At 37.9% G+C, this 24,111-nt stretch overlaps 1 pseudogene; it reads left to right on the forward strand.

Moving 5' to 3' along the window:
• The first annotated feature begins 435 nt into the window (after positions 1-435).
• On the forward strand, positions 436-21,720 carry LOC102014540 (annotated as a pseudogene).
• Positions 21,721-24,111: the final 2,391 nt, after the last annotated feature.

The following is a 24,111-nucleotide window of genomic DNA, read 5'->3' on the forward strand; positions in this document are numbered from 1 at the left end:
ATCATTAGGGAGATGTAAGTCAAAGATACAGTGAAATATTACCTCATACCAATGACAATCTGTGTTATCAAAATGACAAAAGGTAACAAATGCTACCATGTGTGTGAAGAAGAGCGACGCTTGTCCACTGCTGATGGAAAGGTAAATTAGTGCAGCCGCTGTGCACACCTGTGTGGAAACTCCTCAGAACATTAAGAACAGAACTGCCATGTCATCCAGGAACCCCACTGCCAGGTAGCTATTTAGAGAAAATGGAGTCAGTGTGTTAAAGATATAACTGTGTGACTATGTTCATTGCAGCACTATTCACAGTTGCCAAGACATGGAGTTCACGTAAGTGGCCATCGGTAGATGAATGGATGAGAAGAGGCAGCACACACACAGCAGAACACTCTTTGTTCTTTAAAGGGATGGGACTCTGTTGTTTGTAGGAACATGGCTGAACATGGAGGTCATCAGGGTAAGTGAAATAGGCCAGGCACAGAGAGACAAACACCACATCGTCTAGATTTTCTAGATCCGAAGTGGATGTCAAAAAACTGATGCTGTGGAAGTACAGAGTCAAGAGATGTCACCAGAACCCAGGGGAAGGATAGAGGGAGGGGAAAAATCAGTCAGTGTGTACAAAGTTTTGCCAGTGGAACGGGGGTCCACAGATGGAGGGAAGTTTTGGTAATCTTTTCCTCAGTTGGGTGACTGGGTTTAGCAATATTGAAATGAGTATTTCAAAATAACCAGAAGAAAAGATTCTGAATATTCTTACACAAGGGAATATATGATGTAGATTTGTTAAATACCAAGGTTTGATTCTTATACACTATATGCATGTATTGAAACAGCCCACTGTTCCTCCACGAAAACTGTACAGTTGTTATGTATCAATTAAAAGCACAACTTCAGGGGCTGGAAGAATAGCTCAGTGCTGGAGCTTTGCCCCTCAAGATTACAGCCAGGACACCACATTTCCCCAGTACCACATGCACAGAATAAATGCAGGAATGAATAAAATACATACAAAACCAAAATTCCAAAAGAACACATTCTTTAAAGCAGGCATGAGTCATGGACTATTTACTTTTCTTTATTTTACTATATCTTCATCTTCTTGAGGCAGTGAAACGAAAACACATTCACTAAATGAGAGAAGGGTCACTTAGGGAAAAAAACAAAGCACTGATTAATAGTTCAAAATTTTCTAACATTACTTCAAGACTCTAATCTTTTGTTTCAGCCTCCACAGCAGGAATAATTTATGCATTTTAATTTATTTTATATTTTAAAAAATATTTATTAGTATGTGTTTGCAATACATAATGAACACATTCATTTTGGAGAATTGGTACAGGTATACAACACAAAGCTTTAATCTTGAAAATCTTGAGAAATATTTCCATTTGTACTATCAAATATCTTACGTAAAAGGCACTTAGCAGTCTCTTCCAAAGGAGTCTGAGATGTCAGGACAAATTCTAAGAAACATAAAGAGTTAGAATACCTCTTCTGGATCTCGGGAGGTGAGAGAACGGAAAGTATTAGATAAGAACCATAACCCCGTGGTTCTAGTCTCAGCTCTGCCCTGGGCTGAGAATGTTACTGATGACCAGTGAGTCACTCTGATGACAAGTCAGCCCAACCTTGACCTGTGCGTTACCCGGCTGACATCTCAGAGCGTCGTGTGTGAACCAGACACATATAACTGTCATGACTCCATCACAGGCAGAACGTTACTTGTCTACGATCTGACAAAAAGTACATAAATAGCAAAACTGCTGGAAGGAGGAGATGTATTATTCTAATACAACATTTCCTGATATCTAAGAATACCATCTAGATCAAAATAGTCCATAACTCTAAGTGGGGGCTGGCAGAAGAGGCTTTAAACTTTCACTGTAGACTTTAGATGTCATATATTTATTACTGTGATCTGTTACAGAATATTGTTTTTGGATGGATATTTGCTGGCCAACGTGCTTTACTAGTGGTCAGCTCTCTCTGTATCTCTTGTTTTGAATGCAGTACCTGTACTTTATCAAGTCTTTTAAAAATCCTTGCATACAGACCTTTCTGACCTCTTGTGAATCACACTCATTTCCCTACCAGTGGTTGTCATGGACCCCAAAGTGCGGGATTTACGTTGAGCTGTCTCTTCTAGGGCTAGGATCCTCATTAGACAGTGAGTGATATATTCTCACCACACATGCTGTCAGGCTGACTTCAGCAGTGAAACACGTGAATTCATACTTACGCAAGAGAACATAAATTTGGCATTATAAAAATGTCACTAGAAAGGACAGCATACAATGATAAACAATATTATGTCCTTGGTTGAAAATCAAATAATACACTTAGTTCCCCTGAAGAACATATTGATGAAATAAACTATACTCCACTTGTCTTCCACTGAAATACTGCTCTGATTTGAAAATGTGAAAGTGAGTTTGTTTGCCGAGGTTTGAAATGGTGACTCCTTGGCTGATCGGTACTGGAGGGGAGCTGCACATAACTTAACAGTTCCTCAGACTGAGGGCTTCCGTAGTTTGCATCTGAGAACTGAGACTCTTTCTTGCTTAATTCACAGAGGTGAAAGTTTAACTGTAATTTGTATCAAAAAGCTCTCTTAAGATGAATGTAACTTCCAGCCTCTGATTTGATTTTTTGGGCCCATTTTAACTTTCTTATTGTTTTGAACAAGACTTTTCTCATTTCTCTGTCCTCCCTGGTACAAACTGCAAAACAATACAGGAAAGAATACTGAGTTTAGAGAAATACTGGAGACCCATAGTAAAAGCAACTTCTACCACAACTTAGAAGCTGTAGAGAAACAATAACCTCTTGCAGTTTATACCAAATTACTGTCCACATTGAAAAGAGGTTTTGATAGGAGAGTAGCCCCCAGTTTTACAAAAGCAGGATTTTGAGTGTTTTTTCAGATTTTCCCCTGGAGCATTGGCCCTCAAAAGTCTCAACTCTGGTTGGACCAAGGCAGTTTTAAAACTGTAAGTCTCCCAACAGGAGCTTCATGTGCTAGGCACTGTCCCAGCTCCCTGGATGCTCGCCCAGCTGACACAAGTGTGCAGCTGAGGTGAAGAAGGCTCTGTAAGTTCTCTGGAGAGTCTCCACCCTGCTCCTTCATCTCCTTCCAGCAGCGACCTCGCTGTCTTGTTGCTTCAGACAGCACACTGGATCGCAGGCTCAAGGCGGACTGCCCTGAGTCAGCTGCTCCTGACTTTCTTATTGAAATGCAGCTCGGGCTGTCACCTGTGTTGTCCCTGCAGTGCAGCTCTGCCCTCACTGTCCAAAACAGGCTCGCATATGTCTTTTGCTGCTGTTGCTGTACCCACGCTCCTGGCTACTGCTGGCTTCCAGCATTCACCAGCCAGCTTTCTTTGTGTGCCTCCTCTACAACTGTACATACTCACCTATTCATTAAATTCTGTTCCATTGCAACATCTATCCAGGTGGGAAGAAGGCGGGAAGTCCATCATTTCCTGGTAAGGCTGCAGGAAAGACTTGCCAGACATTCTTCTTGTGCTTGTTTATTAGACCTAGCACAAGCCTGGGGCGCCTCATCTCCCTAGTGTTCACTCCTAGTGTGAAAATGATATCTTAGCTCACCTTAGGCTCAGGTAGAGGCAGAGAGCTGGATTTACATGGGGATAATCTTATCCTTTCCTGTCCTTGGGGACCACTGCCAACAAAAGGAAGAGAAAGAAGAAGATAGGGAACAAAGAGACAGGAAAATGGATCTGCTTTCTCTGCGTCTTTGAACCACTTTACTGGGGAAATTTATTACCCGCTGAGTGAGGATAGGGAAAAAGGAATATATTTACTTCTTCGCTAATCAGGCATACAGCAACTTCGCTTGCCTGGTCACCAAAACGTGAGACGAACAGAGAAGATAGGAGCACGGGGCTTTGTCCAAACCACTCTCAGTGCCTGGGAGAAGGGCTGATGCTGAAGAACTGTATCACAGACTCCGAGGGAGAAGGTGCTGGTCTCACTGCAGTGGGTGGAGACGGGCAGCTGAGGAAAGCTGGGAGGAAACAACAGCCGGAGAGAAACGATGAGAAGGCCCCATACCATCGCCTGAGCAAAATAAAGCATGAGTTCATCCGCTGGGACTTTTGGCACAGACTGCAGTGGTTTCAAGAGTGGACAGCGTACAACAGCCAGCTTAGACCCAGGACCTGGAGAAAGCTGCCTTCCCCAGCCCTAGGAGAAGAATAAGTCTTTGCTCTCCTTCAGGAACTCATTTAGATAACATCTGTGACCTAGCACATGCCGAGTACGGTCAGATCTGAGTAATTTTACATGAGATGAACTGCAGGGATTGTTGAAATTGTGTGATTCTGGCTAAGCCTCCACAGGATTAGGTATCTAGTTTATTTTCCAGATAACAGCTGTGTATGAACTCTGGAAGAACAACTTAACAGCAGCTGAAAACCAACCCCAACTTGTTTCCTTTGTAGAATCATGTTGTAGAAGGAGAGCCCCACTGAGAAGCTGGAGCCGGCGGGCGGAAGTGGTCTGATGAACTGTCCTCAGACAGTCCTTGGCCTCCCTGTGTGATATGCTTCCCCCTCAACACCATGCAGGACAAATCCTGCATCTTATCCCCTGTTGCTTAGACCTGCCTTCACCTCCTGGACTTTACTCCTTGTCTTACGTTTCCTGTATCTTCATTCTAGCCTTTTCTTCTGCTGATTCACAATAGCTTTGACACATGGACAAACAACTTTCACCCCAAACCCAGTAAGCAAGACGCATTAGAATATAAAACACCTAACCATCCTCAACTCATTTCAATGATTTCTGTATTTGCAGTTTCATCTAATAGCATGAGTCCATATTCTTACTCTACACTGGATTTCTTTGCCACTGCCTTAAAAATGCCCCATTCTCTTTTGCCCCACAGCTCTAATAACTTATTTCTTAATCGAAAGGCCCTCTGCAGTGTGTCTTCTTTACCTTCCACAACACGCTTTCCTGTTCGCTTTTCATTTTATCGTCCTTCACTTCAGATACACTCCAGCCCCTCTGGCCACTGTATCATAGCCTTCCTCGTGACCTCTGCCTCTTCAGCCACCTTTCCTAAATGCAGTCCTCCTGGGAGCTTCACCTGTGAGACCCCCTCTGCGTCCATCACTTCAACTCTCTCATGAGTTCTGAGGACCCAAGTCACTGTCTTCATCCTTAGTATTCTCATTCCTGAGTGTCAGAAACGCTGATCTGATGACACAGTCACTCTCTTCACTTGACGTGAAGATGCCTAAATTCTCTTCTGGGATTGCATGTCCCCTTCTTTCTTATTTAATATTTCTCATCACTAGTACGTGTGTGTCATGCTTCCAATAGTAACCATGCTACTGCTCCAGTCTGTCCCTTGGTGAGCTTCTACCCAGAGTCCTACTTTGCTTGTCTGTCTTACTGTTCTCCCAAATCCTTTATTTCATTTGTTCAGACACTATCTCATCCAGGTTTTCAAGTAACTTCACAATTGGTATTGTTACGTCCAAAGATAGATTGTTTTAAAATGCAAACATACAACTACTAAGGCACTAAGCAGCACGTTGACTGTAGGTTTATGCTATTCAGATTGTGTCTGAGAGCTCGTCCTGCTTCCCGATTAGTTTCTGTCTGTCCTCTGGAACCCATGCCCTGTGGCTCTTTCTCCAATGGTGTTCCAAGTAGTAAATCCCAATTATGTGTCCCAAATGACAGTGTCAGTTCTTTGTCTCTTAATAACACCTTATTTGCTTCTAGGTTATTTAATTCAAGAAGAATCACAACATGGTTAATAATCTGCATTTTCCCCACAAAAGCTTAGCTTTTAAAGGCAAAACATTGTCTTGTTAATGTTTGTATACCTATTTGCTGGCAAATTTTTTACAAGGAACTGAAATGAAAGTTAACTGATGAGTGAAAGGATAAATAAGTATATATCATACCACATCATGTAATATCATACGAATAAGTACATATATGTGAGTCCGCGCATGCACATTCCCAGACTGTGTCCATATGAAACCTTAACTGTTGGGGGGAACCACCCATCTCCACGCACATACCAAGGTCATTCTTTGGAGAGCCATAGTTATTGTTCTTATAAACACAAGGAGACACCCATAGCACTTTAAAAGAGCTGTCTTTTAGTTCTGACTTCTGTGGCTGTTGTGGAGAAAAGAAACCGATGTTCTGTTGGACTGGCTCAGGCTGGCCCAGCAAGCTTACAGTGAAGGCTCTACTTCTAGCTAAAACTGAAAAATTTGCAGAGTTCCTTTCTCTCCTCAGCCCACCTCTGCTCCTCCTCCTTTCCTCTTTCCTTTCTCTTTCCCCTCCTCGTCCTCCTCTCCCTTTTTCTCCTTTTCCCATTTTCCCTTTGCACCTGACTGCTGCACCCTAGACACTATCTGCCCACCTGAGCAGTGTCCGTGGAATCCCACTACGTGACTGAAGATGAGGTCTCTGCCTCTGTCCTAAAGAGGCACACATCATGAAAGGCAGATTCCCCAATACGCAGCAGCGACTGCATTCTCAGCTGCTATTCTCTACCAGGAGCATTTCAATAGTATGTTCAACTCGAATATCCTCTTCAACAAAAACAATACATCAAAACATCAGTGCAGATTTATGCAGTTTGCAGTAGAGTCCCCTCCAGACAAGGCAGGAAAAAGGATTTGATCTGTGTAACACTCGAGGTACAAAGAGGGGAAAGCGTCCCGCATGCTATGTAAACATTCACTCCACAAACCAGCACTTCAGTAAATCAATTTTCCATTATTAATCGAGAGGCTGCTTTATACTCAGCATTGTACATATGTTTAATTAGTGACTTATTCTTATAAATTTTACTGAACAACTGTTATAGTCAACACTGTACCAAATGATAGTGATACTTAGGTTTTACAAAAAGACAGATAAATACAAAATTGGAAATGAATTTGCACTCCTGAACAGATATAGGAGACACATTCTCTCATAGACATGAATATGTAGAAGGAAATAGTCTAGCTTCAAAATTAGGTATTTCTTGAATGGACACCAGTACAACCATGTAATTAAGGAAATGGAAAAAATAAGGCTAAGGACATAGCCCAGTGTTACAGTGCCTGCCCAGCATGTGCAAGGCCAAGGGTTCAATCCTCAAGTACACAAAAATAAAAAATAAATAGAAAGTAAAAAATTACAAAAAAGGAAATTCAAGCACCTGAAACTGTCCTCCAAATGCTTCCAAACTTCAGGAGATGAGAAAAAATGAGTCATTAAGGTTTATCAGTTATCTTCTAAAGACTCTGTACTTTAGTATTGCTGTGGGAAAAAGTTATTTCAAAGAAAATATATGAAATTCTTCAAGTGTAATTAGAAGCTTATCTTCTTCAATGCTTAATGTCATTAAAAACTGCTATTTCCACTTATGTATAACTACAGTAACTTATTACGGTAGCTTCTGTTTCAACAGTAATATTGCTAAATAAAAATAATATTTTTATTTTTAAGAAATTTACATAAAATGACTATGGCACATTCTAGGTGATCATTCTCTGTGTTTCTCAATATGGTCTTGAAAATGTAAATGGACACATGTAAAAAACGATAATAATATTCATAAAATTCTCATATTAATTTGATAAAACAAAAAAATGAGTTCTGGGCATATAAAAATTAGGTTGAAAATCTTATGGAAGTCTATCTAGGTGTCTCTTTATATATAATATTATATATGGCAGCTAAAATTAAAATAAAATCTATCCTTATGTGTTCTTTCTAGATGGCATAGAATTAAATGTAGGCCATTGTTAATTAAATAGTAAAAATATTGGTGTAATCTTATACTTATTCAAGATAAATTTTTGATTCATTACATTAACAAAATTATGAATGAGCTTATAGCCATAAATAAGTTTTCAATATGGTTATGATACAAACAAAAATGCATTAGCTAAATCTGAAAATCAGTGGCTCTAAAATTCTGACTGGCTTATTCCTTTTCTGTTGAAAGAACTTACTGTCTCAATGATTTGATGATTCATTTCCGTAAGGACCCTTTACTGAAAGCCCACCTATAAGGAACATACACAGTGAATAAATGGCAACATGTTTCATGATGGTTGAAGATCAGTGTTGTTTCTGATAAATTTGGCGATACCACTAATTGCTTAAATTTGAGTAAGCGAATCCTTCGTGTATTACTTTCCACTTCTGTATAATGAGAATGCCAAAACTATGTAATTTTCTGTTTTTTTTTTTTTTTTTTTTTTTTTTTGCTGCTGGGAATTAAACCCAGAGCCCCAAGTGCATTGTGTAAGCACTCTAATACCGACCTACACCCCCAGGGCCTTTTGAAATTATATTTTGAGACAAGATCTCGCTAAGTCGCACGGACTGGCCTTGCCCTTGCAGTCCTCCTGCCCCAGCGTTCCATGTAGCTGGGATTACACGCATGCCAACAACACTGGGCTTCATAATTTGTAATTTTACACTGTCATGAAAAATTCTTGAAATGAAAAAATGTAAATTGTCTACTAACTTACGGCAACTAGCCATAACTCGACCCTCAGCAATATTAACTTCAGATAGCCAAGTGGAACAAAATTTTATATGTAGACATAAAACCTGGTAAGAAAACTAAAGTGAGAGAGAGAAGGGCCGATTTGTAGTCTGGCTTTAGGAACTAATCTGTGTCATCTCTGCTATTCAATCCTGTGTCTCTGCTCATAATAAATTTAGCAACAAACAAATCCCCTGTTGTAACACAAATGAAGCAATATCATATAGTACAAGGAATATGGAATTTATAGCCTATTGTCTCTGCATCCTGAGTTTAATGCTAATCAATTTTAATACTAGAAAAGTCATTGAAAACTTCTGAGACTTCATCTCATCTCACATAAAATAAAGTGAAAATAAATCTTGTTTTATTTATCATTTAAAATTTAGCTGAGTGATCTACTGCACAGCACAATGACTATAAAAATATATTGTGTACTTGAAAAATGCTGGGAGCAGATATAAAGCGCCCGTACCACAAAAATCACTGTGCATGTGTTCACTGCCTAGCAGCATTAGCCACAATGTGCATACGCACTTCCAAATGTACTGTAAACGGTCAAAACAACTGTACTGATTAATTACAGTGACAAATCCATGTGGAAGGATACGTAAGCTTTTCTTATCATTGTATTTTCCATGCAAATGAAAGTTCAGCAAAGATAATTTGTTTCTTATATATAAAAGAAACACAAATTTGAAAGTCTCTGGCCTATTTTTATGAATTTGCTTTAAGGATAAGTGGTAACTTCAGGTGCATTTAATTCATTCACAGAAACATGAATCGCTCAGAGAGGAAATACTGAAGAAAATCCTACCTGAAATTTTTACAAGCCTTTGGAAAATTAAAGTGTCAAATGAAAAAGCGTGTATAATTCATGACCCTTTGAAACAAAGTTGTCTAAATACATATATCTTGATTTTCAGCTTATGTTTAAAAGAAAAATAATTATTTTAATACATACCTTTGAAATGTGATACATATCAATATCAGGAGAGATATTTACACAGGAGCACTTCAAATGTATGTCCTATATGGTCACTGGCTTAGTATCGCTCATTTATTGAGTGCTAAACTAGAGAATAGAATATAGTTTTAATCCAAATTTGTATTAGAAATATATGCTATTCAAAGATGCTACATAAAAATTATACTAGATGTAGGAAATTAATATTTATTTTTACTTAGAGTTGTATAATAAAATCCTTCAGCTCAGAGTAGAAAATGTTTATTATGCATATAGTATTTTTATAAGATTAATTTCTGTTCTCATTTATAGAATCATTTTTTTCTCAAATATATGCAGTGCCCTTGTCATATATGTCTTATCATGTATATTTCAGCACATGTATATCTTATCATACACATATGTATTTATTACACATTGTCAATGGTTAGAGCCAGATACATAAAAATATACCTGCAGGAAAACAAATGCCAGCAGTATTTTTAAATGAAAGAATGTGCTCCACGTGATTCATATTGTCTGAAAAATTCACCCTCAAATGTGAATTACTACCAAAAAAATAAATATTTTACTGTAACATCCTTATATGATTTTAATATTTTGAAACTTAATTTTAATATTTAATACATAACTTAAACTTAACTTTAATATTTTGAAACTTAATTTTAAAAAGTTTTAAAAAGAAAGATTTAACTGGAATATAAAATCTGAGTATCACAGCTTATTTGCTTACTGGACTTCCTGTGTTTTTACTCCAAATACGGAAGCAGATGCTGGTGTGGGGTAAATTATTTAGAAAGGTAAAATCAGTACTTCCCCCGTTCACTTCCTTGATTATTTGCATCCAAAAGATTCCACATTTTCCTTTCTTCTTTCAATTTCACACATTAATTCCTACAATCGCACTTTTGCTTGTTTTAGGATCAGATCAGACTCTGGGCCCTGTGCATGCTAACCATACATTCTACCACCAAGCTACACCCTCAGTCCCAATAAGCAGTTTTGAGCACTAACATGTGGGCCAAAATGATTCAGATTCTCAGGATGCAAAGATGAACAAGATGGCTTGCTCTAGTTACCTTTCATAATTTTATTATCCATGTTGACATGAGAGTGCTGTATTATGAAATAGTGTATGCAGTGCCCGTATTTCATAGAGGTGAGCCTGACCTGTAGCTTTATGTTGGGAGAGTCCTTCTTTATGCAGCTGTCAGGAGAAAACCAGCGTGTATGGTCCACCCTGGTAAAAGTAGAGTAGGATTGTGAGGGAAGCCAGGAGAGGGTGAGGACCACAGAAATGGGAGTGGTGAGCTTACTCCACGCAAAGGGCAACTAACCCCATTCTCTAGTGGTTCCCAAGGAGCACAGTCTGATATTTATGGCCCTATTCACGAACGTGACAGAAGAGTCACTAAAGCAGAATTGGTCCGCTTTGGAGGAACCCATGAGAACAGAACTAAGGTAATTACTGGTGTAGTCAGCACAGCTGGGACAACCAAATCTGTACAGTGCACACTCTTCAGGGCCATGCTGTCTCTTCTCGTCTTCCCAGATGTGTTGCTCAAAACTCGGTGAGTCTGCATATATATAATGCATCCTAGGCTGATTTTCTGTCAGGCCTGCTCATCTCCACCTGGGAAATCAAATTCCAAAAGTACTGTGTCCTTTTCCAGAGCTCCCACCATCCCCCCACACAGACTGAGATATACAGGAAATAAGCTCAGTTCTACTGTGGAAAAGTAAGGTAAACTGGTTTTCCTTGGAGAAACATGGGGGAAGGTTGATAAAACACACTTTTAGTGAGTGTCAAAATGAGTTATCATTGGGTTAGAATGGAATTTTGTGTTCCACGTTGAGCTGTTGATTGTTTTTCTGTCTCAGAGCGCTCACAGACTGCAGCAGGCCCTCAGAGGACAGTACCTGGGAGTGACACACCCATATCCATTCCATTCCACTGGCTCTTCTTCCAGTGTGTGATTCCTTTTGCCAGCTGCTAATCATAAGGGACCCTGGGAAAATAAGCCTGACTATGCAATAAATGAGGGGAAAAATGTGCAAGCGGAGGCTATTGCAGTAACCGAGGACTAAGGAGAAAAGGCTTGAACCAAGATATGTTAGAGAAAAGTCTAAAACAAGGAAATGGAAACAACTCAAAAAAGAAAAAATCATAATTTATAGAGATTGGTAACAATAGGATCAAGTTGGATGAGTTAATTGAAATGTTGAGGTTAGAAATGTAACTAAATATTAAATTAATGATCTTGTAATCAATGACATATACTCCCAGCAAAAGCTCTAACATTACGTTGTGGAAAGTGCTAGTAAATCAATCATTCAATCAATCTACCTACCTATCTATCTATCCACATTATCTATGTACATAATATATATGTATATTCTCTTTTATAGAGGAAATTGTTATGAGAAATAATCTTCACCCAACACTGCTAAAGAAATACAGATGCATTAAGTAATGCATACCTAATAAAGATCACAGTGTTCTCCAAGTTATTTGATTTTAAATCTGTTAATGAGTAGATTCCACTGGAGAGGTGGGTAAACAGTAAGTAAATCACAACTGAACCTTGAAATCCTTAATTGGAAAGCTTGAGTGTCTAAGTAACCATATCTGTAAGGAGAATACACCTTGACTTTAATTCCAAAAATATTTTGGCAAAGCTACTTTGAGCAATATTATCTCTGGCAGCCCATAGTTAATTTCATACCTACGGAATTTATTTTTGGCAACCTATCCCTCAGCTAACCACGTAACCATGAGAGATTTAGCCTCTGACGGTGTTCATTCAACCTGAATGTTACAACTTGTCCTGAGGGAACTGATTTTAAAACACCATGATAATCCCTTAATGAAGCAATAAGTAGTGATATATGTGGAAAGAAACCTTCACATTTATTCAGCTTTAGTTTTCCTTTTTTACTTTTTTTAACGAATCCTTTTCTCAACAGCAACAGAAAGCAACAACAAAAATAGTGGAAAAAATTCAGTTGCCAATAACAATACAGTTTGGTAAACTGGTAAATTTGATATTTGGCTGCATGACTAAATATTTCATACTATTTCTAAGAATATTATGGAGTTGATAGGGAAGAACATGTAAACATTAATAATGGGTTTTCATTAATTGAAAGAAACAAAACTGGAAAATTGTTGTAAAATCTCATTTATCAATTCTGGTTGTGCAGTGTGTCCCATGAAGATCTCCACCTGGTAACTGATCCTGCTCTCCCAGTTATAAAGTCATTTTTACATTGTGAACAGCATTCCAAAGCTTAGCAGACACCATTATCAGTAATTCAAAGAACCTCAAATGAACACACACACTTCTAGAGAAACTGTATCTTCTATTAAATTGACCCTTGCCTACTTCTAATGTCCAAAATACTTTCTTTAAAAAAAAACAAGTCCATGTAATTTCAAAAAAGAAATTTCACTTGCAGATTACTGAAGGTTTAAGAACTTTATTGACCTTATAAGTTTGCCCAAATTTTGAAATAATCTTCAAAATGCCTATCAGAAAGCATCCAGATAAATAATTCCTGCACACAGTTCTGTTGCCAATATCTACTGTAATAAGCTATCTGGAAATTAATACTTCTCCCACCTGTAGTCTCAACAGATAACACTTTCTGTTATTTTTTCTGAGAAAATATCAAACAAGAAATATCCTGGCTTATAAACTTGTCCATATTTATAAGCATATTTTGCTTTTCTGGTGAAAACATAAATGCCCTTTGCTTCTACCTGAGCTTCACTGAATCTGATACATAGCTTGCATCTTTTTTCATCCAATTCTTTCACTGTGTTATGAATTTCTCTTCTTTTCTGTCTCTTTACCATTGACCTATAATCATCTTTAAATCTCTACTCTTTTAACTTAATAAAAGTGTCCAGACCCTGTACCTCCCTGAAGTTAAACCTTTCTTGTATTTTAAACTGTGTTAGAATACAGTGGTTTAAGGAGTTGTCTCTACTGCTTCAATTTTCACCTTGAAATTTCCCTCAGACTGATCCCAAAGTTTATATTCAACATTTTATTGAATTTGGGCTTCACAAAGTTATCAATGGCCAGTGTTTTGCTGTGTTTGATTATCAGTTCTCATTTCTTTTCCATCTCAAACTGTCCAGACCATTTCATACTACTGATGACTTCCCCCTTTGGGGAATGATTTTCATTCACGGATTCTGTGATTCTGTCCTCTGTGCACCAGCGTTTATCCAATATCTATCTTTATTTTTTATGTTTAGTCCACTGTCTATTTATTCATCTTAAGGCCACTCTAATGCTCTTACAGATTCAAATGTAGAGCTTTTAAACCAAACTGACCTCTAAGTCCAGACCTGATAATGCAATTTTCTATCTGAGAGATGCATAGCGGGGGCAGAAGAAAAGAGCGCGAGAGAAGGGGAGACAGAACCTGGTTAGATCGCGCTATGTAGTAAGAAGAGTGGTGGAAACACTGCCCCGTCGCTGCGGCACAGTCCTTCAATATTCACCACGGAAGTGTTTCTGTTTGAGGGGTGCGACTTTTCCTGTTCCCCTTCAACAGATCATGCAGGTTACACTCAAGGCAGATGTGCACATTAGGGAAGCAGTCGGAGTTCCACATCTGGGTCCATGTGAGGACAAACAGGACTGCTCACGGGGAAAAGTAAGATCATCTATAACTTAAGCTAATTAAGCAGAAGCAGGAAAGTGCAGCCAGAAGGGACCCTGGTGATTTAAAGTGCTCCTGGGATTTTTCAGAAATGAGAAGAAAGACATGTAATGCGATCTAAGCCTCTGGGGATAGTGGTGATAGCCACTTTCTAGATTACACTGTGCATTTGCGTTTGGAGGCTACTGTCCTACAAGAAAGATGCATGACATAAAAATCTGATGTGAAATAAAGCATTTAAATATTTACCTTCATTCACTTCTATTCAATACCTGTGCAAATAAGGAGGCTCTAAAGATAAGTCTCAATAGGGAGAAGTAGGCATTATTCAAACGTTCTCATTTTCTTCCCCTGGGATGTAATAAGATATGCATTGCAAGATTAAGTGTCAAAAACAGTCTTCTGGGTTACATGCTCTGTCACACTTTTAACCACTCGCCTCTACTCAGCTTAAGGTGGAGGAGAATATAAAATATTTAGGAGAAACATTTCATGATTTTGGAATTGAGTGAACTTAGGGATTAATTTTAGCTAGTTGACCTCAGATTTTATCTGTAAATTACAATTTTATGACTTTTTAATAAATTAAATGAATGCTTTCTGAAAGTCACATTAATACATAATGTTTCAAACTATTGGAATCACAATATAAGAAAACTGCTTTTCCTGTCTTCCTAAATTCCTATATATCCAGAGGACAGCAAACACATCTTACAGTGTTTAGCTAGCAAGTTACATGGAGCTGCTTGTGACACTTACCAGCAACAGACTGACTTTGTAAAGCCAACTGTCCAGTGGCTCCTCCTCCATACATGTGTGCATGTAGATTTGGGTTTGAGAATATGATAGCGTAGAGGTGCCATGGTTTGGGTTTTGGTTTTTAAAGTGTTTATCCCATTTGAGTTTTGGGAATTTTATATTAAGATAGCAAAGCAAACCACTCAATAGAATTTGAGTCACTCACTCAAGTATTAGCTAAAGTACAAGAAAGTATACAGCAGGTCACACTAGCTAACGTTAGATTTTGCACATTCTTCTTTTTAGCGATTACTAACTTCTATAATTTGATTTTGAGTTCTTGCAGGATTTGAGTACAACTGCCTCCACTAAATCATTCCTAAAGCTTCATATCCCAACCCAGGTTAACATCTCTTTTCTAGACTAAGTCCCCAGATCCTTCGTGCTCTATTTGCTACTGCATGTATGCCTGTGTAGTGTTCCTTGCAGGGTAAACTACTGTTTGATTCCTAGATGGGCTCTCATATTACTTGGAAATAAAGAGCTGTCCAGATTCTCTTATAGCTAAGAGAAGGACAAATCTTTAGCACAGTTTTGAGTTGGAAAGGGTCATGCATACCTGTAATCCCTCTGCTTGGGAGGCTGAGGCCGGAGGATCACTGTGAGTTCAAGTCTAGTCTGGGCTACATAGTGGGACCCTTTCTTAAGAAACAATTCTGAGAAAAAGAGAATACTTTTTGGTTGTCTTCTTTCTTGAATTCCTGGTGTTCCAGGTCCTATAATCCACATAGGCAGAAGGAAATCTTTCTACTATGTAATATTTGTTATAAAGGTGTTGTCAGAATTGTCTGTTAGAATTTGTATTACTTTATGTTATTATCAAAATTATTTTCAGAAAATTGATTCCAACATACAGAAATATATTGCATACAGAAAAAGAAACTTAAAACAATTTATAGATGAGTATTGCATAGGCTTTCTCAGGCTGCCATAGCAAATATCATAAACTGGGTGGCTAAAAACAGCAGAAATGTAATATTGAGCTCTGGAACAAAGAAATACAAAATTAAGAAGGGCAATAAGCTTTCTAGAGACTTTATTGATGAAGTTATTTTTCCATTCTAACCTTTGACTGCTTTTACTATTCAGTTCAGTCATTCATATGGTAAAGATCCTTATACAGATTACTCTACTTAGACCATTTTATTTAAATATATTTATATGTTGATAAAACATCCACTTTATTTCTCCATGTAATTTCCAGTACTCACTATGCTTCCATACTGCTCCAGATTTTCATCTGTTGTCATCTTCCTTCTGCCAAAAAAGTTTTCTTTGACATTATTTTTTGACTCAGGTCTCCTATTGATGAATTCTTTGACCTTCTGGTACTTGTTTTTCTTACAGATTTGCTTTCCGATTTGTCCAGGATTCTAAGTCTGCAGTATTCTTGTAGTGCATGAACGATATAGTTCCACTAACCTTTGTCCTGCCCTGATTTCATCATAAAATCTGCTGTCATTGTGAGATTTTCCACTAGAATGTTACACATTTTCTTTCTCCATTTACTGCTTTTAAAGTTTTTCTCCTTTGCTGCCTTTAAAGTTTTTCTCATTATCTTATCTTATTTTATTTTATTTTATTTTATTTTGGTTTTTCTCTGGTACCGGGAACCGAACTCACGACCTTGCGCTTGCCAGGCAGGTGCTTTTGCCGCTGAGCTAAATCCCCAGCCCTCATTACCATAGATATTACACAATTTCATTTATGTGAATTACTGTACATTTCCTCATGCTTATTTTGGTTGGAATTCACTGAAGATCTTCGATCTTTAAGTTTACAGTGTTCATTGAAGTTGGAATTTTTTCTGCAATTGCTCCTACACATTTTCTGCCTTCTTTCTCCTCTCCTTTGAGAATGTTAAATACATATTATTAGAGGGCCTAAATGTTTTCTCAGTTCACTACTGCACTGTTTTTTTTGCTTGTGTATTTGTTTGTATTTTAGTTCATTTCTCTTTTTCTGTATCATTCTGTACAGTTTCTACTGTTATACCTTGAAGTTCACTTATGTTTCCTTTTGTTCCTATATTAAGTTCAGTATCATTTTTACTTTCCACATTGTAATTTTATCTCTAGAAATTTCGTTCAGGTCTTCCTTAGATCTTTCAAGTATCTTCTTAACATGTTTAAGATTTCCTCATATCTTGAATGTGTGGAATCCAACTATATTGTTGTTTTATTAATTTATATTTATTATTTCATGTGTTTTGTTTTATTGGTTAGTTTCAACTTTTTAAATTTCTCTTCACTTTGGATTATATTTCCATTTAGCCCTATAATTTGGTAGATGTCAGATTTTATAAATTTTGTTAAGTGTTAACTCTTTGTATTCTTATAAATATTCTTGATTGTTATGACCATGTTTTTTTACATTGAAATAGCTTTACCATTTGAGTTTAAAAAAAATTTCTTAGCAAAGATGCAGCAATCACTTCTATATAATAATTTATCTGCAATAGCATATATGTAATTCACCCTATTTCTGAGGCAAAGTTTTTCTAGATACTTAAGATATATATATATATATAGATAGATATTACACAATTTCATATATATATATATACACAATTTATATATATATATATATACACAATTTATATATATATATATATATATATAGTCATTGAGGAATATATTCAAAATAACACTGAGAAATGGAACAAAAATATGTCACAAATAAAACAATTGCAATATATACATTCAAGTACTTCTCTTAGAATTGACTCAGAATCTCAGAATATCCAGATGAGAACTGTTGTTCTTTTAAAAATGAAAACTTCCAAACTTTTGAAATTTCAAAGAATTCTAAGACCAAAATAACGTGAGTTTATTTCTCTAAAAATAAACTCCTCCATGGTCAAATCCAATACTTTATTCAAAATAACATTTAACTATTAAACTTCTACTTCAAAATCCAACCCAAATTTGCAACCTTCTGCAACGAATTTCTTCCTATCAGCTGAAGCTGACAGAACTGATGTGACTTCTGGTTGAATGTTTGATCATAGCTATTCATACAAACACTCAAGCTGGCCCTGGGAACTTCACCAAAAGCAGAAGTTCTACAATCCAGCTTGTTTTTCAAATGAATGCAAAACTGGTTTTGTTACTACCAGTTATCCAAACAAGATTTGTTGGGGTTTAAATTTTCTCATTAACCTTCTTGCAGACAAAACCTCCAAATGTGCTGCCGTTGTACACATGATTGCTGCTAGAAGTCTTCAGCTCTGTGGTTTGGTGAGATTATTCTCTGACAGCTTCGTGTACCTGCGTTGTCTCCCCTCAGAGCCATCAAACCAGTGTTCAAAGTCCACCAGTTCCCCACCAGAAACTGTTGGTCTCGAAAAATCCTCTCTCAGTACTACTGCCAAGAAAGACACAATGCAATCTATAGGAAACCTTCAATTTTTAATTCTTTTGATCATTTCAAGAATCACTTCCAAAGCTCCAGCCAAATATTTCTCCAAACTGTTCTCTGCCCCACAAGTATTTTTTCTGTTTTGATTTGAATGAAGGTAAATCCATTCTACCAGTAACAGGTTGGCTTTTCTGCAGCATTCAGCAGGATTGGCTTTAGGGTGAAAAAGCCCACGTTATTAGGCCGTGCGCAGTTCCCGTCACTATGCTGTGCACAGAGGCACTGCCTAGGCACAAGGGGACCAGGACCAACAGTCATCTAACAAATGCGTATGTGTTCTACCTGTTACTGAAGACAGCCTTCTCTGACAATTGTTTCCAGCGCACTATCATACGGGAAGGAAATAGTCTTTCTGCTCACCTTCAGAAACGATCCTCATGACCCTTTCTGAGACCTCCTTGTCTCTGACTTTTCTGTTAGTTTCAAGCCAAGGCTGGACCAACCAGTTGATACAATACTACTTAAGAATTTGTGTATGCACGTATGTCACACTGATTCTCTTTTCAGATAAAAGTAATCGGCACGTGTGCTATTCATTGACCAGCAGCATTTCTTTTAACCTCTGCCTTTTGGAGACAATTAGCTGTGTCTTCAAGGAACCCCATGAGTGGAGCTGTACTGCATTCTAATACTACCAACTGGTTCACATAGTAACTGGGCAGAAGGCTTCCCCTTCCCTGAGGACTGATTTAAAAAAAAAAAAAATTTCCAAAGATTATTGCTTTGAGTGAAAGCCTAAATATACAATGAAAGTAGGTGATTCAAGGCATTGGGCCACCTATTTTTGTAGTTTACTTATCTTCTTTCCCAAGCCACCGTAGCCTTAATCTCAGTTAGACTTTTCCCATAATTCCCATCAATTATTTCCATCCATTGACTCTTGTTATTACCACTTGATAGACAGAATAATATCCAGATGATAATGGAGTGCTTTGTCTTCATAGCCACTTGACATCAGACAGTGCTCTTAATTATATAAGAAGCTTGTCTGCAGATGGTGAGTTGTTCTCAGCAGGCCTGTCCTCCCTCCACAACACTAGGAGTCCATACTACCATATCCCACTGTGTTAGTGGAGACTTCACATAGGAGCTAAGCAAGAGGGAAGTTTAGACTGCGGCCTCTACCTGCTGCATAACCCTGTATTGCAGTTTCACTTGAAATTGGTAGCCTTCAGGATCAAACCATCCTTATGTCTGAGAATATATGTCTCTGAAAACCAAGGTTATGATCCCTCCTTTGCCCAAATGCCTTTCTGTTTCCTGGATGCCCTGGTTACCACTGGTGTTCTGGAATCTTCTGAGGTGCCTCCTCCACTGTGGTGGCCACAGTTGCTTGCTGCATCCTGTGGGCAGGGGCCTCCTCGTGTTTGGAGTTCGGGTGGTGGCTGAGGAGAAAGGAAGGAGCTGTGGTCATATGGAAGTGAGGAGAATGGCACAACTGGATCGCTGGCACAGAGCCTGAGGTGATGGAGCACACTAGTGGGGCTGTGGTCAGAGCCTTTTGGTAATTTGATCTGGCAACCTTTGGCAGAACTTGACTCCACGTGTCACCCAGGGCTCTCCAAGCACTGGACAAACAGTGTGGAGAGTATGGCTGAGTTTTCCCAAGGTTCATTTGCTTGAAGCAGTTGGGCAGTGTTCCCTTGATTACATTGTTTAAGTTTTGCTGCTTCCATCCTATTCGGTGCTGACAGCAGTGAACTCAGCGTTCCCATTACCCTGCTCCACTCCAGCTAGGAGAGCTAGTAAACTGACGTTGGGGGGAAGAATTAGCACAACCGCTTGAGACTCTTGAAATTTGCAGTCTCACCAGTCATGAAGAAATGGAAAGGACAAGTGTGAGAATCACCATGAAAAACTTGGTGTATTTTGCAGGACTCATAAGCAGTGTGTCTGCCATCAGTATGCACTTTGAGGAGGACTGCGTGGCAGACATACCTCTGAAACTTCGGTGAAATTTATGAGCAGCATGTCAGTAAAGTGAATGAAGAGGTAGCCAGATTTCTTCTGTTCTCATGGAACTGAGCAGCTTAGTTCAAGAAGTACAAGCAAATGCAGAAGCTGTAAGAAATGCAAAAAATGAGCGTGTTCAGGAAGTTAGGAATGCAGTGGAAATTATGATTGCATGATTGGACATACAGTTGAAAAATAAGTTTATAGCACTGATAGGAAAAGACATCTCTAACCCTAGAAACTGAGCTGCTGGAGTCATTCCTTCAGGAGCCAGAGCACCAGTTGCAGTCTTGTAGTTAAGACTGAGTTGGTATGTAAGAGCTCAGAGATGCTAATGATGTTTCAGCAAGCTCATTGAAAACCCTTGTTGTACTTTGTGATCACTCCTGTTCCACCAGACTTTACCAGTGCATTAGCACCATCTTATGATCCAGTTACTTTTGTTGTAGAGAATTTCAGTACTTTGAACCAGGTACCAGATCCTGTTTATAGTCCACCTCTTCAAGTTTCAGGTCTTTGATGGAGGTTAAAAGTTTACCAGTATGGAAATGGAGTTTATATATGTTTCTGGAACTCTCAGCTGGTTTGCCTGAAACTTCCAAATATGAGTACTGTGGTGTAGAGATGGTTCACCAGTCCTGCAGTAATCCTATCAAAAATATCATTTGAGAATTTGCATCTGATTTTGAAGTTGGAGAATGTTGTGGCTATAGTAGATTTTTCAACTTGGACTCACTTGCAAATGAAGGATATTTGAATGGATAAAATGATATAGTAATTTTAAATTTTCAGGTAGTTTCAAGAATTTTTTTTTTAAATGCCACAACCAGCACTGGTATATCACACAGTTGGAAACTGTACAGACTAGTTATATCCAACAAATAAACAGTCTTAAAGAAAGACTTACTGTCTTGAATCATCTTGGACTCATAAATCAAGAGACTTGTCACCACCAGATAATCATCTTAGCCCCCAGAATGATGATGTACCTGAGACATGACCTAAGAAGTCTGGGTCATGCTCTGGCATGCTTCTTTAAACATTTACTATAAGAGAGACCGAGAAAGATGAAGAAGATAAGAAGAAGATGAAGAATGAAGAGTATCATCATGAGCTTTCAGATAGAGATCTGGATCTTGTTGGTGAAGATGAAGTAAATCTTGTGGGCAGCAGTCCTGCTAATTCCACAGCAACAAGCAACACACAAGAAAGTGACATTGAGGAAGAAACTATGTCTAAAGAAAATGATGCAAAATATAGCAACATGAGATTATAAGAGGGAGAATTCATGGAAGATGGAATGGAATCCCTGGCAAAGTTATCAATTGCCAGTTGTTACATAAGAAACTTCTCATGAGGAAGCTCTCAGTCTGGGAGCAAGCACAGTTCTCTCCAAGGCCTGATGTATGGTATCAGAGAAATCTGCCCAAAACAAAGACCATGTAAAACTTTGGACTCATGTGCTGCTGTGGTGGCCATTTTCAATGGTCTACATGCTGTGGAGAAAAGAAGGAACATGATAACCTTGGGAATTTAATGGTAAAAGAAATCATCTGCAAGAATGCAGAAAACTGATGTGGAGAATAATCCTGAAACTGGGGAGTTACATCCTGTACCTACCTGAAGGAGCTTTGGCTACCCCTGGGGAAGGAATGAGTAGCTCAGTGACACTGAGAATGAGGAGCATGAAGAACACATCACATGAGTGAATTTAACCACTCTTTCATGGCACAGTCCCCAGATGAAAATTCTCAGTCCAGTTTTCCTGATGGTGAACATGTAGGCCTTGAAAATCTCAACTCCAATACTGATAACAACTGTAAAAGGCAATTGCTAAATCCAGAGAATTGTCCTACAGGCTACTTTGAGCCTGAAATTGATTGTAGTTGATGCTCAAATTTGTCATCAGTCAGATAATCAGATTTAGTCTCATTTTGTCATCAATTGTACCTGTAATAATAATTGAGACACTGTTATAATGTAGTGCAATTCTATAAGACTGTGGTACATGGGAAAAAATTGACAGTGTGGAAAGAATTCTTTCTAATATAATAAAATAGTAGCATGACTTGCAATTAATTTGGCAAATTAGTACACTCGCAGAAGGCACTTTGTCTTCTGTAGCAGAAGGCCAGCTAACCACCAGAAAGTGTACCAAGAGGCAGTGCTTTCATGCAGTCACTTGCTCATTGTTGGTGCTCTTCTGTCTTTGCCTAGACACTTGTATGTTTAAAATAACTACCTTAATATTTTGGGTTTTAATCACATTTTATAATTTCATTAGAGCCTGCAAATTAGTGCATAGAAAAACTAGCTGTTGGTTCTGTTGTATGGAAACTTTACATGGATAACCATAGTAACACAAAATTAAATATCATTTTTGTAGTCTGTGGACAGACTAAAATTCATTTCTGTACCTTTTCTGTCTTGTTCAAGTACAGGTACACTGTTTAATGACACCTAATCTTTTGGTAAATGTAATTTAAAATAAACTAAGTCAACATAGATTGATTATGTTCCTCATCATGTGAACAAATGTAAGATTATTTAAACTTTTAAATTTTTTTGCTGCCTCTACAAATACAACTGTACTGCAAAAAATATACTTTTTATTTTAAAGAATGAAAAATAATTAACAATAATGTAGACAAAAACAAAGTGCAGCAAAGACAATAAAAATGATACAAGGTTTCAAAACATAATAATGGGAACTAACAGTGGCTGTTATATTACACATTGTTATCTTCAGCAAAGTTGCTCAGATTAGCAGATGTAAGGGTGCAAGATTGATCAAACCTTTAAAGAGAATAAAAAATAATAAAAAATAATTAGAAATGATACAGAGTTTCACCAAACAAGATGGTAGGAATTAACCAATGGGTGTTATCGCGCATGTTGTTATGAAAGGTGTGGTTTCTCTATTTTCTCTCTCAGTCTGTTTGTTTTCATGTACAGGAATGCTATCGATTCTTGAGTGTTCACTTTGTATCTAGTTACACTACTGAATTTGGTTATTAAATCTATAAGCCTTTTGGTGGAGTTTTTGGGTCTTCTATATAGAGTATCATGTCATCTACAAATAAAGACAATTTCACTTCTTGCTTTCTTATCTTTATTCCTTTTATTTCTCTCTATTGTCTAATTGTTCTGCTAATATTTCGAGAACTATATTGAATAGGAATGGTGACAGTGGACATCCTTGTCTTGTTCCTGATTTTAAAGTGAAAGCTTTCTTTTTTTTTGTCCATTTAGTATGGTGTTGGCTATTGGTTTGTCATAGATGACTTTTATCAGAATGAGGTAAAGATTATCTATTCCTATTTTCTGTAGGGTTTTTTTTTATCATGAATGTGTGTTGGACTTTATCAAAAGCTTTTTCTGTGTCTATTGAGATGATCATGTGACTTTTTCTTTGGCTGTATTGATACAGTATACTAGTTCAATTGATTTGCACGTATAGAACCAGCCCTGCATTCCTGGGATGAATCCCACTTGGTCATGATGTATGTTCTTCTTGATTTGCCACATTCTGTTTGCTAGTATTTTATTGAGAATTTTCCGTCTATATTCATTAGGGAGATTGGCCTGTAGTTCTCTTTTTTGGTTTGGTCTTTCTCTGGTTTTGTTTTTTTTTTTTTTTTTTTTTGGTTTTGGTTTTTCTCCGGTACCAGGAACCGAACTCACGACCTTGCGCTTGCCAGGCAGGCGCTTTTGCCGCTGAGCTAAATCCCCAGCCCCTTTTCTCTGG

The sequence above is a fragment of the Chinchilla lanigera genome, unplaced genomic scaffold (assembly GCF_000276665.1).
Source record: "Chinchilla lanigera isolate Chin_1 unplaced genomic scaffold, ChiLan1.0 scaffold00009, whole genome shotgun sequence".
Lineage (NCBI taxonomy): Eukaryota > Metazoa > Chordata > Mammalia > Rodentia > Chinchillidae > Chinchilla > Chinchilla lanigera.